Below are 16,543 nucleotides of genomic sequence, written 5' to 3'. Positions count from 1 at the left end.
GCAAAAAATGAGACTCATTCTAATGCATGTAAAAAATAAAGGAATGCTTCGGAAAATTCAGGAACTAGAAAAAATCATATCCTAATCTTCAAGACTCTAGATGTAATCATTTTTAATGTAAACTCTCACTTACTTGTACTTAATAAGACTAGCAGACTAAGAAGAGAAGTAAACTTCAAGTGATTTTTGTATTTACAAATCATTGGAACTTAGAAGTGCCTTACTGTAGGCAAAGTTTGACAAATTTAGCAGGGTCTGTTGTGATAAGACAAAGGGAAATGGTTTCAAACTAGAGGAAGGGAGGCTTAGATTGGATATAAGAAAAAAGTTTTTTATTGGAACAGGTTGTGTAGGGAGGAGCTGGATGCCCCATCCCTGGAGATATTCAAGATTCAAGGCTGGATCGGGCTCTGAGCACCCTAATGTAGCTGTAGGTGTTGCTGTTCATTGCAAGGGTGTTGGACTAGCTGGCCTTTAAAGGTCCCTTCCAACTCAAAGCATCCTATTGTTCTATGATTTTTTTGTTTTATTTTCACTTCTCCATGTAAACTGTTTGAAAATCGTCCACAGTTCGAAAAAGAATCCTGGATTGAATAAATGGCGATTCAGATTCACCCTGATGGTTCTGATACAGTAAAATAAAAGTTACTCAGTTTTATTTCTATTTGAAAGATAAAACTTTTGGAAAATTCAGCCCTTTCATTCCATCTGAATCAGCCTTTAGAATAAGTACAGAAGTTGATGCAAAAGAGTGCAATCATCTAGCAGGCTTACGGCTTTGCAGTACATCTCACTTCCTTAAGGCCTACAGGACAGGAAAACAGAATTTCTGCTGTAGCTTGTACCACAGTCTCTGTAGCACTGTAGCTGTGCTACTCTGATGAGCACAGGAAAGAAGAGTGTTCCCAGACTCCACAGGCTAGAGATCCTGTGGCATCCACAACTTTTGACATCACCATCAGCTTCTCTAACCAAGAGATCGTTCAAGAAGAGTTGATCTGAATATGTTCAAATAATCTGCCTTCCCTCTTTCTCAAGGATACATTATTTAAACACATTTAAATCTCTTCCATTGTGTTTTGATCTTTGTTTCCCTCCTCAGGCTTTTCTAAAAATGCCTACTTTTTTTCTATTTTTTTTCTGACAATATGGACCTTATGATTTCAGTATATTTTTCTGTGCTGTAACAAATCACTTCTCAAAACTCCCACTGAATCCCATTGGTCTGTGAATGACATCCTTACAGTTACATGGGACAAACCTGATTCTTCCACACCTTAAAGGCATTTGTGAATACTGGGAATTTACTAGTGCACCTCCAGGAATCAGCACAAGAGGTCAGCAGATCTTGTAATGAAGGCTCATCATTGGATAGCACTTCATTTTCCTTTCTCTCTAATTAACACTAAAATAGCACTCAGAATAGATCAGTTTTACATAAAAAAGAATTCCTGATAGAGATTGGCATTTATAATTAATAGCTAGCTAGCTGAAGTGCTAGCACTTTACTTTTAAGTGCTCCATTATTAGAATTCCTCCTGAAATTCATTGTAATAACATGATCACAAAGACACCATTCATCTTTGATTTAAAGCAACGCTGTTGATGATGGCAATTCGAAGATCTGACCTACATAAGAGTGTAAGAGCAAGGCCATGCTTTAGTACTTTGGACTTGGGAGTTACAGGGGACTTGTTCATTGCGATGATAGCACTCTGATATACAGCTGAGCTCAAACTTCCCTTCTTACAGAAACCTTTACTGACTTACTAGTGTTGTTTTGGAACCATCTCAAGACCTGTGGCTAGTTTGTATGTAGACATATAAGATCATTCTCAAACCAATGGAATTGCCTATCTTTGATCTCCAAATTCACAGACAGCAATGGGGGAATTAACTAGTCCACTAGCCTGCTAATGACTGTCTACCTAAATCTGCACACTGCTTAAAATTTGTGTGAGATTTGATTTTGCTATCCTCAAGCTGTGAGACATCTGGACCACTCATTTTTTGCTCATTTCTTTGTTGCTATGACCATACAGCCTCAGGCTGCTGATGGAGGTGGTCAGCAATTGCCCCTGAAGTGTACGATCTACTCTTCAAGACAAACAGACATGGCAGCTTTCAGCATCTAGAAGTCTCAGGGTATCTTGCAACCCAAACAGACTTGCTCTGTCTGATTTCTACAACACTAAATCTAAACTATTTCTCAAAATATGTCATTGTTTACAAAGTGGTGAGATAGAGCTAACAAACCCTTCTGGGAAAATGTGTTTCTATCTTACAGCCACGATTCCCTACATTTAGGAAAGCATCACGTAAAAAGTATAAATTATTAAATGTACAAGGCAGTCAAAAATTGGATAAGACATATTTTCTTTCTATAATCTTTGATTAGGAACTATGGACAATAATGTTAAAGGTTAATTAAAGAGCAAAACAACCTCACATTTGTAAAATAACATTACCTGTTAAAAAATCCTCTCATTAAGAAGATCACCTAATAATGGTTCCTGGCCAGAGGCATAAGCAGACTTCAGGACCAAACTCAATTTTCAAGCTAAAAGAAATATCTGAGTTAGCACATTCATAAGTGGTGAAAGGTTTCAAACAATGTGTCCCAAGGTGAAGAGCATTTCCAATCTCTTCAGTGCTGTTGAGACTTCTCAGAGATGTCTGCTATCAAAACAAAACCAACTTCAGAAAACCAATGTGCAAATTACTTAGATGTCCTTAGGGGAATTTCCTCAGTGCTTCTGGATATATACATGTTATATACTTCTCCATTACTCCTTCACTTAATCTATGTAAATTAGGAATTAGGGAAGTTGAATGCTGAAATATCCTCAGACTTTTTTTCCATAAAGCTCCCATTCAAAATCAAAACAAGTAGAAAACAAAAGCAAAATGTTGGTATGGATTAAATTTTGTACTGTTGGGTTCCTTGGAGCTGAAGAGAAAAGGTTAACTCAAGAAATATACTTTTATCCATGCAGTCAACTTGCAAACCAACCTGTGTGCTTTTTTTATGTTCTGTTAGACTGTTGCACCACAGATAATTGTCATTTTGAGGCTAGTACAAACGCGCTGAATCTTGTCATATGATGTACACAATGTTTCTGAATTCCTCTGCATTAAAAATAATTCACAATCTTTAGTACAAACTGTATTTTGCATTTCTGTCCTAACATTCACCTGGAGATCTCAAAGTATATTCGTAAATAAGATTCAAAATTCATCTGTATGAATAGCTCACCTTTATTTCCACAAGGGCAAACAGAGAAATTGAGTAATTTATTTAGTTGACATTGTAAGGGCATTGACTTAGCTGAAAATAGAATCCAGATCTCCTGATTCGTAGTCCTGTGCTGGAGAGACCATACTACTATTCATAAGCAACCTCTCAAGAAGCCCATAAAATTCATAAGTGGCAGTTCTATATATAATGCTGATCCAACATTTGCCATGGGTAATGTTTTACAGTATATCTGTTGCAAATCATTTCTTTTAAAGCATTCTTCTGTCTGTATCTAATGATTTATTCAGTCTTTGTTGCCTGATGTGAATCTTCCCCAAAAAGCAATATGCAAATGTATAAAAGTGCAGAATCAGGGGTTTTGTTTCATGTTTTTTTTTATCTAGATCGTAAATCTTTACATTGTGGGAATGAACATTAAGAAACCTGAAGCAACACTTTCTGCACAATGTTATTTTATCTAGCAATTGCTGCATTTTTCCTCCCCTCAGGCTTTTCCACAGCCCTGCAAATGACAAAGGGAAAAGGTGCCAAGAAGGTTTTTAAGGCAATGTTTGGATATGAGAGGCTGGAGAGGAAAATGGCTTCCTTCTAGTTGTGTGGATATAGGAAATAGGACTTCCAAGGGGAACCACACTGATGTCATCAAGAAAAGATGTTTTTAAACGAAGAAAAAAGATATTGCTTTAGACAGCTTAGAAGCTAGAGACCAAACAAAACGCTCTTTGCCACAGCTCCTGAAAGAATGAGCGGGTTTACTGGGAAATGCTTGAACATGAGACAATAGCTAAAACTGAACACTGACCCACTGATTTATATTTCATTTTATTCAATCAGTATTAGTGATCTGAAAATTAAGACTCTGAAACTGAGAACTGCAGCCTATATATCAAAGTAGAAAGGGCGATTAATTAATTGTAAGATTGATGTCCAGAGGAGTAGCGTGGTATAACTTCCTTGCAGATGGTTATTCCTTTTGGTTATAGAGCATGTAATCCAGACAATACCTTTGTACTGGAGTAAGTGTCTAGCTTTACAACAGTCTTCACCTGAATGATCAGCAGGTGGCTCTTGAGTGTAGAAATCCATCTGTACCAATCCATATCAGTCTAACTTCCTGAGACTTCACACTACCCTTTACCTACTGGCTTGGCTTTCAGATGATCATCATGACATGTTCTTAGGTCATGTATGGGTTTGACCTAGAACTTGACATACGTATTGCAGAAGCAATAGTTTTATCCAAACAAGTATTTGGAAAGGGACCACACCTAGATATGTGTTGATATAGTGCTTAGTTTCAATGTATTTATAGTCCCTTGTACTGTAACACTTCTATTCCTATCACAGCTGTCATTACGAAGGGAATGACACCTCCTACCTTCTATGTCTGACTTCTGAAACTAGACTTTTAATCTGCACTGCCTTTGGTTCTTGGAAGGATTTTCTGCTCAATAGGCAGAAACATATCTCACTCTGCCCTTCCAAAATCATCAGAAATATCATTTTCCACGATCTTATCAAAAAACCCAAATTAAATTTAGGCATCTGATGGCTTGAAACCCATCACCTTTCATGCATAACATTATTTCAACTCTGTGTCTTTGTATTTTATCTGTCAATTCCTTTGAATTTTAACAACCACCCAGAGGCGAACTTTTCTGATGAGAGCTGAAAAAAAAAATGCTGCAAAAGGACATATGATCTTAGCATATCTGATGGAATTCTGCAACTGTGGAGTTTTTCTAGCTTCCCTTTTCCTGCAGTTCAGATTCTGGATACATGTCTATGCTTGTTTCTTTCGTCACTTTGAAGCCATATTCTTTTGGGTTCAACTGCATTTTCTTCTGTTCACATGTTAACCTACTCTATCACTAACCTATCTAGGATCTGTACTTACATAAACAAGTTATAATTGGAGATATCAGTAAAGTATTGTCTTTCACTGAATCCAGAAAATACTATTAGTTGCTCAGGTTCCCATTTCCCCTCATTGTCAGCAGTTTTCATCAGCTTAGGATACATACATTACGCATTGCAGTATTGGAGGTGATGTAATTACTGAAACAGTCAGCAATATACCCTTGGAGTAACTCGGAGTAACCTTTGGGGTTTCAGTAATCCTTCAGAGGAAATAAAGATTGCCTTTGCAAAGTGTACAATAGAGTTCCAGTTTGCATTTTATAGAGAAGGAGCAAATGGACAGAGATAAATCATAGATAAATCATTGAGAGACAAATGAAAAATTATATCATGTTATAGGAATTATAAAGATAAATCTATCCTTGATTAAGAGGGGTCAGACACCTATGAAATGGGGACCATTCCGTCAAATTAAGAGGAGCTGCAACAACAGCTCTGCTAGGCAACTGTATGCTGCAGCTCATGCTGGTCACACTGAATATGTTTGGAGACAAGAACTGGGAAAATCTCTCCCTTTTCTCAGTCAACCGTTAAAATGGACTTTCTGACAAGATGAGGAATACAGAAATGTAACTCAACCTAAGCCTACACATCTCAAGCAGACAATAGTAGTGTTGGAAAGGGAGGGTTTGCTGGATTAACACTCACAATGAAGGTTACATGCCTGACACTTTTTTATTCTTTGATCCTACTGTATTTTGATGTCTTGCTTTCTATACGCTCATGCTCTGTTGCTCTTTTATTCATTGATGTCTGTCCTTTAAAAATAATTCCTCTCCCTTGCCTATCGCTTCCTAAAGAAAAAGAAAAAAAAGGAAAGGAGGAAGAAAAGTCTGACTAGTAGGGGGCAGTCTGGGTATCTCAGAACACCTTAGCCTTTAGAGGCAATGAATGATCTTTATTACATCAGAGCTGAGTTAGACTTGCTTCCAAGCTCCCATGCCTTGAAATGTGTTTTGGTTGTAGGTCAGCTCTGTATGAATCAGAAGCAGCCACACCATTTCCTCATCTTCTAAGCCTTAGTTTTCTTGCACTAGCAACCCCTATGCATGGATAAGAGGTGAGATGACTTACAACTTGGGGTAGATGATAAGGATAAAAGTCTCTTTGGATGGGCAACAACATAAAATCACAGGTCACAGCATTAAAACTCAGCCACTGTGATTATCTCAAGTAGCACCATAAGACAATTACTGTTATCCCGGACTCCCAAGGTAATGCTGCTCTTGAAGATGACACTAGTGCAGAAACAGTTACTTAATTATTGTTATAGCTAACTATTATTTTAATTTTAAAATGAGAGATTATGTGCTCCACACACTCCATTGTACTCTGGGGAGGATTAAAGATTCCTGGGATCAACTCTAGGATTTTCCTACTTTCCTCTCTTGTTACCTTGTCCTCTCCTTTTCAAATTGCATCACCATTTCTCCAGGGACTGCAAAGTGCCTGGAACAACAAAGTCCTCGAACTCTCCTCCTACGAACAAAGAGACAACCAAAAGGCTTTTCTGAATTGTTTGTACCATTCTCTTAACACATATGTTAACCACAATATAGGTGATGTGGGTCCGCATCTTATCCTGCACAGTATTTGATCAGTTATTTGGTCAGATTTACAGGCAGTCATTAACTTCACTTCTTCCCTGTGAAAGGCCAGTGACCTTGCAGCTAGTTGTTCAATCTTAACCTTGCTGAGCAGTTCATTTGTTGCCTCTGTGCCTCAGTTTACACATTTCTAACTTAGAGATAACAGTAACCAGTGATGTGTGTCTCTCCTGGGATGCCCAGGAAATTAATTAATTAACATAGCTTGAAAGTGCCATTTGAGAAGGAGCAGGAGGAATGCTGGAGCTATACAGTTTGAGAGTAACCGAGAAATTTGAGCTTTTTCTTTTTCAGATGGAATCCAACTATTAGTATTTCAGGATTTCACGGAGTTTGATTTTAAACTATGTATTTTGGACACCTGTCTTCTCAGAAGAGCCTGACAAAGCTTTTGAAGCAGGAGAACAATGGGAATTAACTGTCAAATAAACCTGAATGTCACTGAATAGGAGAGGAAATTTAATGTTATGACTCAGACTCAGTACTGAAATAGTCCATCACGGCAGCACGGGGCAAGTGACTCTTCCTCCTGGCTTTCTGAATTCAACAGAAAGACTTCCAAGCTGCCTTAAACTAATTAGTTCTTCTGTCAATCTGAATACTGTCAGTCACAAGAAACTTTAAATAATAGGACTAAGAATCTCTGGCAAAGCTAGTAGTACAGAGAATTTCCCCAACCCACTCAAAACATCCTGGGGTCCTACAATAATATTTGGTTTAACAGCAAGGTGCAGTATAAATTATGAGTTTATCAAAGATAGAGAGCTGCATACAATGTGCCCCTTGTCTTAATGTCAGTGAAGGGAAAGCTGGAAGAGTATATGAGATTTATGCAAATGTATGTAAAATTTTCATATTTTTCCTTCATATGAAAGTAGCTCATTGCCTGGAGGGAACCTGAAAACTCTTCCTGAAATGTCTGTCAGAATATCTACTTCTGGAAGGCTTATTTGGCCCTTTCATGTCTCCAGAGCAGTCTGTGTCTTGATCTGTCTCCTGCTACAACATCATAGCTATGGCCAAGGCTTGGACAGGTGGCTGCAAAGTCTCACAGGCGATCTTGTACACAGAACAGTTGAACTCCTGTTCAACATCATGGTCTGCCTGGTGGAAACTGGACAATTTGTCCAGTCTGTGCCTCAACCTCCTCATGTTCTAGTAAGTTTTTAATCCCATTTTCATTGCCATTCTCTCTTCAGATCACTGGCATTTTGATGCTGTCACCTCCTCTTAACACATTAGATTCTCCTGCATGGCTTTGCCACCCCACAGGGTGTTGACATGAGGCCAATGGAAACACACTCAATTTTAATTTATCAAGTGCAAGCAGTTTGTGTTTGAAGTAGGGAGCCATTTTTGTACCCGTACATCGGGGATTCTTGTCAGTACTTTTAAAGGCAGTACTTTTTGCACAAGATGTTTCCATGTATTCGATCTTTACCTTTGCTAATGTCTGATTATGTTACCTTGCACTTCTTCTACCATTTACATAATCTGTTGGCCAAACTCCTGGCAGAGTAAAAGGGTGTAACTCATTTAAATAATCAGAATAATGATAATAGACATTAGACAAGCACCTAGCTTATTAGGGACTATTTATATTTAACACTATTATTATTTCATAATTTACTGTTATTTCTATTATTTATATTCCAGCTTATTTACTTAGGTGTTATGAATCCTCCTTGCATAAATGGCTTTAGAGGCTCACTTTATTCCCCAAAGGCAGAAAAATGGAAGTGTGAAGAAGCTTAGACTGCATTTTCAAAGTATTGCAATAGTTCACATCCTAAATGTGCTATCATGAATTTCTTGCACATCTCTGACAGATAGCGAGGCAGAGCCACACTGGAGTCAGTAGCTGGAACCCATCTGGTGCAAAGAGAGAAGGTAGTAAGCTGGAGCTGTCTTCTGATGAAGCAACTGCCAGACTGCCTGTGGTGATATAAAAGCTCATCTTCTGTCTGTGGCTGATGCACGGCTCAGGTGCCTAAGTCCCTCATTGAATGAAAGATATTTGACTGGTCCAGTAAAAACTTATTTTCAGGAGTTTTCTCTGACCATAAAACGTCTCCAGACATGAGTGTGAGTTGTGGCACCTTCTTTTGTCTCTGACTTGTATAAAATGTCTAATTTTATATATGTGTACACATACATATTACAAATATTGACACGCTACACACTTCTCAAAAAGCACTAATGTGGAGTTGAAAGGAGTACATCAGTAACTGCTGCTCTAACTGCTATATCATGCTGCCTTCTGGAGGCAAGCAGCTCATCACTTTTAAGTTGCTGGGTACATTTTCTATGGGTTGGAATGGGTGTGTTTAGCTTGTGCCTACAGCCAAGAGTCCATGATTACCCACTGAGGTATGGTTTAATTTTCCAGCCTGCTACCTGCCCTAATCACTCAGGCAGTCATCACAGATACAAGGAAATACTGTCTTACTCTCAAAGTATGATGTACATCATGTCTAGCAAGTCTTCATTTTCATGGGTAATGAGCAGGAGAGGCCTCTACACAATGCTAACTTTCTAGAACAATAGCGAGGAACTGAGGCATGTCTAAATAATGTTCTTTCATAATGTTGTTATTTAGCAGGAATCGATGTTCACACCTGTTTATTTCTCTTTCAGACACAAATGAAAACAGTGTGGATGATTAATATAGTTAAATTGAAAAACAACGCAGTATTGATTAGCCAGCTTTCCATTATGCTGTACAAGATCAGTCAATCTCTTCTAGACACCAGAAGAAACTTAATGGGCTTTTATTTATCACAGCCTAAGAAATCCCTACAATAACCGTCTTCTACTCTAAGCAGTAAATCTTGAATTTTGTTTCATCCCACAACAAAATGCATTTGCTGATGGACCTATGCACGCAAAGACACACCCCAAATCTTCCTTCTGGGGAGACTTTTGCTCCCAGAGTCCTGACAGTCTTCTAAAATTATTGGCTTCATATGCAGTGTTTTGAGGCTTGTTATGTATAAAATTCATGTCTGATTCCAGAAACTTTGCTCAAGCTGTTAAAGTTCTAACACTGTGCAACCATCTCATCTGCTCTGTGATCTGAATCCCCAGATGGAGATGCTAAGGTCAGAGACAGGGATGATTCTGCTACAATGCAAAGTGAGACAAATCACAGTACAGAAGCATTACTAAAGCTGTTGTCAACTCTCAGCTCTGATCAGTTGATTTGCTGAGTTTGACTGCATTAGGCAGAATGTCAGCTATGATCCCTCAATATTTCTGTGATCAAGTGATTTTGATAAGAAAACCAGGCCTATTGACAGCCTGATTTACAAAAGAGCTCCAGTTGATAACTGGGGTTGGAGTTCAATGATCTTTAAGGCCCCTTCCAGCCTAAGCCATTCTATGATTCTATGTTAATTAGAGATGTAAGAGGCTGAAAAAATGTAAAAGATCTTGCTAGAATTGCAGCACCCCTACATGAACATTTACACAAACAATCTTAGGTGGTTAATCTGGGGTTAAGATCTGCAGGACAGTTTGTAACTTCTTGAAGCTTGTAAATTACAGGTATCTTGTACTATGTTGGCATACATGTAAAATGGTTTGAAAGGTTATTTTTAAAGTTGTTTGGATGTTGTTATAAGAGTAATAATCTACAGTAAGTTTGTAATGATATTATTGATCTTTTTCTTTTTAGGTCATGTATAAAGACAAGGAAAGGAAAGCTATCAACCTCTGGCTGTGATTAACTAAGAAACAGTTAACTAGTTAATTAGCAGTGGTTAGCAAACACTGGAACTAGATAATCTTTGAGGTCCTTTCCAACCCAAGCCATGCTATGACTGTATGATTCCATTGCAGACTTTAGCTGATAGATTCTGAGGGTCCAAATCTAAAGATATCAGTGGGAAACAACATTAAAAAGCAATAGGTATTTGAGGTTTCAGTTTGGTTTTTGCCACATGACAATCTGTATTTAAGGTATCCTTAAAATTATATGAGTGCTAGTGGAAAACATTCAGGAATCCACAAATCAAGATGGGTTGAAAACCTGAAGCTAAATGTAGTAGGAAATACACCTTGAAGTTTTACAACGTTCCATTACTACCTACAAGGCACTTGTGGGTTTAAGAAGTCCCATAAATGTACTTTACCATATTACAAAGAAACTCAAACTTAAAGACCCAGTCTGGACTCCCTGTGCTCATGCTGAAATTTACTAGCTAAGTGAGTGGTTCAGTGAAGATTTACAACCTCAATCTTATTTAGAATTCATGGGTTTGTTACCGTATGTTCCTCAAATGCTAAGCTTTCATTTTTAGAGTTATGGAAGTCCTCTATTTTTGATTGCTCAAATAGCCTTCTGAGAACAGATATGGGAGGGGAAAGCTGCCTCAGCTTGTCAAGAACAAATTTTGTTGGGAAAAATTTGATTACATTTCCTGATTAAAAAAATAATAAATTTGCAGACGAAAGGGATGTACTGGGCAGAAAGAACTTTTTTTATTTTGATAATGTAAAGGGCTCACGAAGCTTCATCTGAAGAATCAGCCAAGTTGCTTTGGTCAGTGACAACATCATACAGGGTGCAAACACTGAAGTGGATGTTTCAAAATGAAATGCAGACAGCCTGGATCCTCCAGTGCCTTAATATTTATGCATGTAAGTGCCAAAAATCTGGACATATATCTGAGAATGCAAGCACTGAATGCAGCACTCACTTTTCCATCCTTCTTCTCCAAACGAGTGGTCAGGAGCTGGAATGGGCTGCACAGAGAGGTGGTGGAGTCACCAACCCTGGAGAAGAAATGTTTAGATGATGTAGTGAGGGACATGGTTCAGTAGGCAGTGATAGGTGGGCGGTTGGACTGGATGATCTTGGAGGTCTTTTCCAACCATTGTGATTCTATGATTCTATGGTTCATCCTGCATCCAGCCAAACATTGCGCATTGTAAATACAGTACCATATTTCTTCTCCTGCCTTATGAACCTGCACTCTACAAGGTGAGATTACAGACGTCTTAAATTGCTCATCCAATGCATGAGTACATGTCATACAGCACCATGCTGCCTCTGTAGTCATGTCCTCTAATCATATCTTGATATCCGAGGCAAAAGGTTCCTCTCTGACATGAATAGGTTGTGTGTCTCCCTTAAGTTCTTCACAGAGAGAGTGGTGAGGTGCTGCCCAGAACAGGATGCCCAGAGAGGTTGTAGATGCCCCATCCCTGGAGGTGTTCAAGGCCAGGTTGGATGGGGCCCTGGGCAGCCTGGTCTGGTATTAAATGGGGAGGTTGGTGGCCCTGCATGTGGCAGTGGGGGTTGGAGATTCGTGATCCTTGAGGTCCCTTCCAACCCTGGTCATTCTGTGATTCTTGTGTCATAGCCTGGAGAACTGCAGAGGCTGGTGAAGGTCAAGGCAGACAAAAAGATGCTGCTTGCCTTTATTAGAGTTCATATGGTAAAGAAGTACAAGTTGGTGATAATACTGGGCATGAATCCTGCCAGCAACCAATGGTAACTCATCCGTTCTGCTTCTGACATTCAGTCAAAAGAATGGGAGCCATTATTTCTAATTACACAGAAGCTGAAACACAGTTTATCAATTTACTCTGAGATAGAGGACTTGTTCCTGGGTGCAGAGAATTAATTTTCTTACAGTAATGCCTGGGAAAGCAGAAGATTGGTTCTGCTTGATTTACAGTGTCAGCAGTTTTTTTATTATTATTTCATGAACAGCCAACTTTTAATCACAAGGCATCTAGAAATTGAATAAAAAAGGAGACCTTTCATTATTCATAGACAGTATCTTCCCCAACTGTAGTCTTGTTTGTTTAATAATAACTATAGTAAAAAAAAAAAAATCTTTGTTCAGGTTAGCCTCATAGGGCATCTTATTTATTTCTTCTTTATTTTCAATACCTAAAGGGATGCTGAAAATGAACAAAACTCTCCCCTGCTGCTTTGAGCTGGAAGATAAAAATGAAAATGCACTTTTTTTAGATTATCCTTGCTTCAGTATGTGAAAGTTGGATTCTGCATTTAAAAGCAGAGCATTATGAGTGTGAAGAATAAGTCTCTGATCTCTGCTGTGCAACTACTATGGACGGTGTCATTGCCACTCACTGAAGTCACATGCAATTCATATCTATGTTAACACTGTGGTCTTGGAAGAATTAGTTAAGTATTTTATGTCTGAACTTTGATAGAAATTTAAATGTCAGTGAAGTTTTCACTGCTTATGTCAACATGGGTTTTTCTGAAACTTTTCCTGGTCTTGATGGAAAAGCCTGAAAACTTTTAAGGACAATATCCTTGTGATTTTAAAATTATGTACAATTATAATTACAATAATATAATAATGATATAACTAGCTTTATATTCTTTTCAAAAAAATACATAGATCATTCTGAAAGTGGTGCCTCCTATCTATTTCTGCTGAGACTCCAACAGATACAGAGAACATAATAACACTATTTGATAGAGCAAGTTATCAGCTCCAAAACATTATTTCCCAACATAGACACCACCATTAGCTATGCATTTTTGCCAGCAATGAACAAGAGGCTGCATGCTCTCATAAAAATCTACACCATCAGATGAGACCCACTGTTTCAGAGTGGCTCTGATGACATCATTGCTAGAGTCATAGAACCATAGAATCACCAGGGTTGGAAAGGACATCTAAGATCATCCAATCCAACTGTCCACCTATCACCAATATTTCCCACTGAACTATGTCCCTTGGTATAATATCTAAACATTTCTTGAATACCTCCAGGAACAGTGACTCTACCACCACCCTGGGCAGCCTGTTCCTGAGCTTGACCACTCTCTCTCAAAGAAGTGTTTCCTAACATCCAACCTAAATCTCCCCTGGTGCAACTTGAGGCCATTTCCTCCTCCTGTCATTAGTTACATGAGAGAAGAGGCCAACCCCCACTTTGCCACAACCCCTTTCAGGAAGTTGTACAGAGCAATAAGGTTTTCCCCGAGCCTCCTCTTCTCCAGACTAAGCAATCCCTGTTCCCTCAGCCACTCCTCATAAAACTTGTGCTCCAGACACATCACCAGCTTAGTTGCTCACACAGTCCAACTTTCACTGTGCTAACATCTGCTGTTTGTCCATACACGTTTGCAAGCACTGATGGTTGTCAGTGGGTGCAATTTTTTCTGCATGGAGGAATTGCACACGTTTGCTTCATATGCTCTTTCATGTCCATGCCTTTCCGTCAGATTGTCCCTTTGCTGCCATCTGTTGTATGGCAACAAAATGTAACAGAATATTAGTGGGAAAGTTCTGCCTCTACTCCCTAACACCAACATATGTCTTTGTAAATGTGAGCCAACATAATAAAATAGGAGGCATTACTTTTGGACCAACCTTTGTATCTTTAATCTTCCACAATTTCTGGCAGAAGTGGATAATAGCCATAGAATATTTTACATACACATGTATAGTATCTCAATGTCAAAGTTTTCCAGAACAAACAAACAAACCAAACAACCCAACATATCAGTTCTACTTCTAGGGATGAAAAATAAGAATTAATAGATGTTTGTCATTTCCATGACTTGGAGAAAATCTTCAAATGGATAGCTGAATACCCTGACAAATTAAAACAAATGTTTTTACTTTAAGACTATTGCAAGTCCAGTGGTGGAAGACTATATAAAAATAAAACCTTTATGGCATCCTGGTTTGGAACATTCAAGGTCTGGCTGGAGAGGACTCTGAGCAACCTGATCTAGCTGGTGGTATCCCTGATCATTGCAGAGGAGTTGGACAAGATGATTTTTAAAAGTCCCTTCCAACTCAAAGTATTCTGTGATTCTATGATCCAATGATATTTTGGCTGAGTATTCAGCTTAGCTATATATAATGATCATAGAATCACAGAAGTCATCATAATGATTTATATTAATTAATATGTGGCTTTCTGTCTGCATAAGAATTTCAAGGAAGAATCTACAGCCTCTTTCTCCATGCACACAGTGCAGGTTGTAAGCTTTAACTTTCTGCCTGGGATGATGGGAAAGTTAATTTGCTAATGCTTGGAAAGTGCTTTAAGATCTTCAGCTATAAGAAGAATAAAATATAAAAATTGCTTTTTAATTAACTAGAAATAATGAGCACTCAGTCTGAGTGATATTTTTCTCTTCCAATAATGATTTCTCTTAAATTGTGTATTAAATATCCTCTATATATCTTCCAAACTTTTTTTTTAAGCCTGTATGTCACAAGTTTATCTTGGCACTGATGTAGAAATACAGAGAACTTGCTTGTTGCCCTTTCTTTTTCATTGTTTACTTTGGTTTTGATTCATTTTATTTTAGTGTTTTTATTTTTGTTTTTGTTTTGGTGTTGCTTTTCTTTTTTTCCTTGACAACTTCTTAAGTTCATTAGTACTGGAGATAAATGAAGAATGGGAATTTGCAAGCAGCAAGGTGCCTCCAAGGGGTTCATGCCACGGAATAAATCGCAGAGCAGCAGGAGGGAGTAGGAAAGTTACATGAACTCCCTTTACTGTGAGACCCTCTGTATGAGGCATGTCCCAGAAGAATGATTTTCCATGCAGACTCAGCATGAAAACAGCCTCGAGAATTTTAACCTTCGAATGTTATAGGTGGGCTTCAACAACACTCAGTGCACAATTTCTGCAAAGGTAATAAAAGTAAAGCATGAAATTATTTCTTTGCATGAATTTTCGTTGGCTCCATGTGCATACTAAAATCTATTTGTAATTCCTAAGGCACACTTAATTCTCTTGCTCCACAGTAACTTTTCTAAGGAGAGAGGCAGTGCCAGTTTCTGCAATAGTATAAAAAATAAAGAAATAAAAGAAATAAGGAAATAAAGGAAATAAGGAAATAAAGAATAGAACTGACCATTATCTCAGTAGACAACAGAATGCTTTATATCATCAGCATCTTAGAAATGGCTTAAAATCTAATTTTTTTGTATGTGATGTTTATACCTGTGGTGCTATAGCAGAAATAATTCTGTAGTACACATCATTAAGAGTTGTAAATAATTGATAGAACTGTCAGGATGCCCTTACACTCATTTTATGGTAATGAAAGATACTATTCACTTGAGAAATTCAGCTACCCAAGGCGTTTATGGCTTGTAAGACCAGAGTGATGAAGAGCTGGACAGTTTTCCAAATTAAAATGCTGTTCTCATCCTTATAGCAGGACACTGCCTCATGATGCCAAAAGACAATATTTGTACAGTCAAGTAAAAGAATGACCACTGTATAGGATGACCTTGAAGGGATATATCTTTGGAACAAGTTGTCCAGCGATGCTGAGGATGTCCCATCCCTGGAGATGTTCAAGGCCAGGTTGGATGGGGCCCTGGGCAGCCTGAGCTGGTGGGGGGCAACCCTGCCAATAGCAGGATTAATTGATGTATTAGATATGGTCTTCTTATTTTGGAATAAGAAATTATTTAACAATATTGATATATTTCCCTCCAGGCCAGTTAACCTTGACATTTGTGAACAGCCCTGGGAGATTGTACCTTGTTGTCATAGATCTCAATCATAACTGCTTGACAGACCACTTATCAAAAATTAAGGAGTTCAAAACAATTCACTCTACTGCAGTGTTCTGTTGGCTGGTGAACATTTCTTTAATTGTAACCTATGTATAATAATTTTAACCTATGTAGCATTTTCCATAGAAGAGTTGAACATTTATCTTCACTTTTAGACTAGATATTAGGAAGAAGTTCTGTGAGCTTGGTGAGACACTGGAACAGGTTGCCCAGAG

General features: G+C 38.2%; 2 long non-coding RNA genes across 3 annotated transcripts in view; one reads left to right on the top strand and one right to left on the bottom strand.

Moving 5' to 3' along the window:
• Window positions 1–11,261: 11,261 nt before the first annotated feature.
• The window catches only part of LOC116227524 (uncharacterized), a 21,963-nt gene continuing 16,681 nt past the window's right edge, over window positions 11,262–16,543 (bottom strand). For both annotated transcript variants that reach the window (XR_004166589.2, XR_016465680.1), the window contains exon 5: window positions 11,262–11,562. This is a non-coding gene — a long non-coding RNA (uncharacterized LOC116227524). The remainder of the gene's footprint in view (window positions 11,563–16,543) is intronic.
• Window positions 13,433–15,446, top strand: LOC149918744 (uncharacterized). Its single transcript, XR_016465679.1, has 3 exons — window positions 13,433–13,513; window positions 14,409–14,524; window positions 15,166–15,446. It is a non-coding gene; the product is annotated as an uncharacterized LOC149918744 (long non-coding RNA).

Source organism: Phasianus colchicus, chromosome 3 (assembly GCF_987193195.1).
Source record: "Phasianus colchicus chromosome 3, bPhaCol1.hap1.1, whole genome shotgun sequence".
NCBI lineage: Eukaryota > Metazoa > Chordata > Aves > Galliformes > Phasianidae > Phasianus > Phasianus colchicus.
The sequence above is the reverse complement of the archived record's forward strand: the minus strand, read 5'-3'. Positions and strand labels throughout refer to the sequence as shown.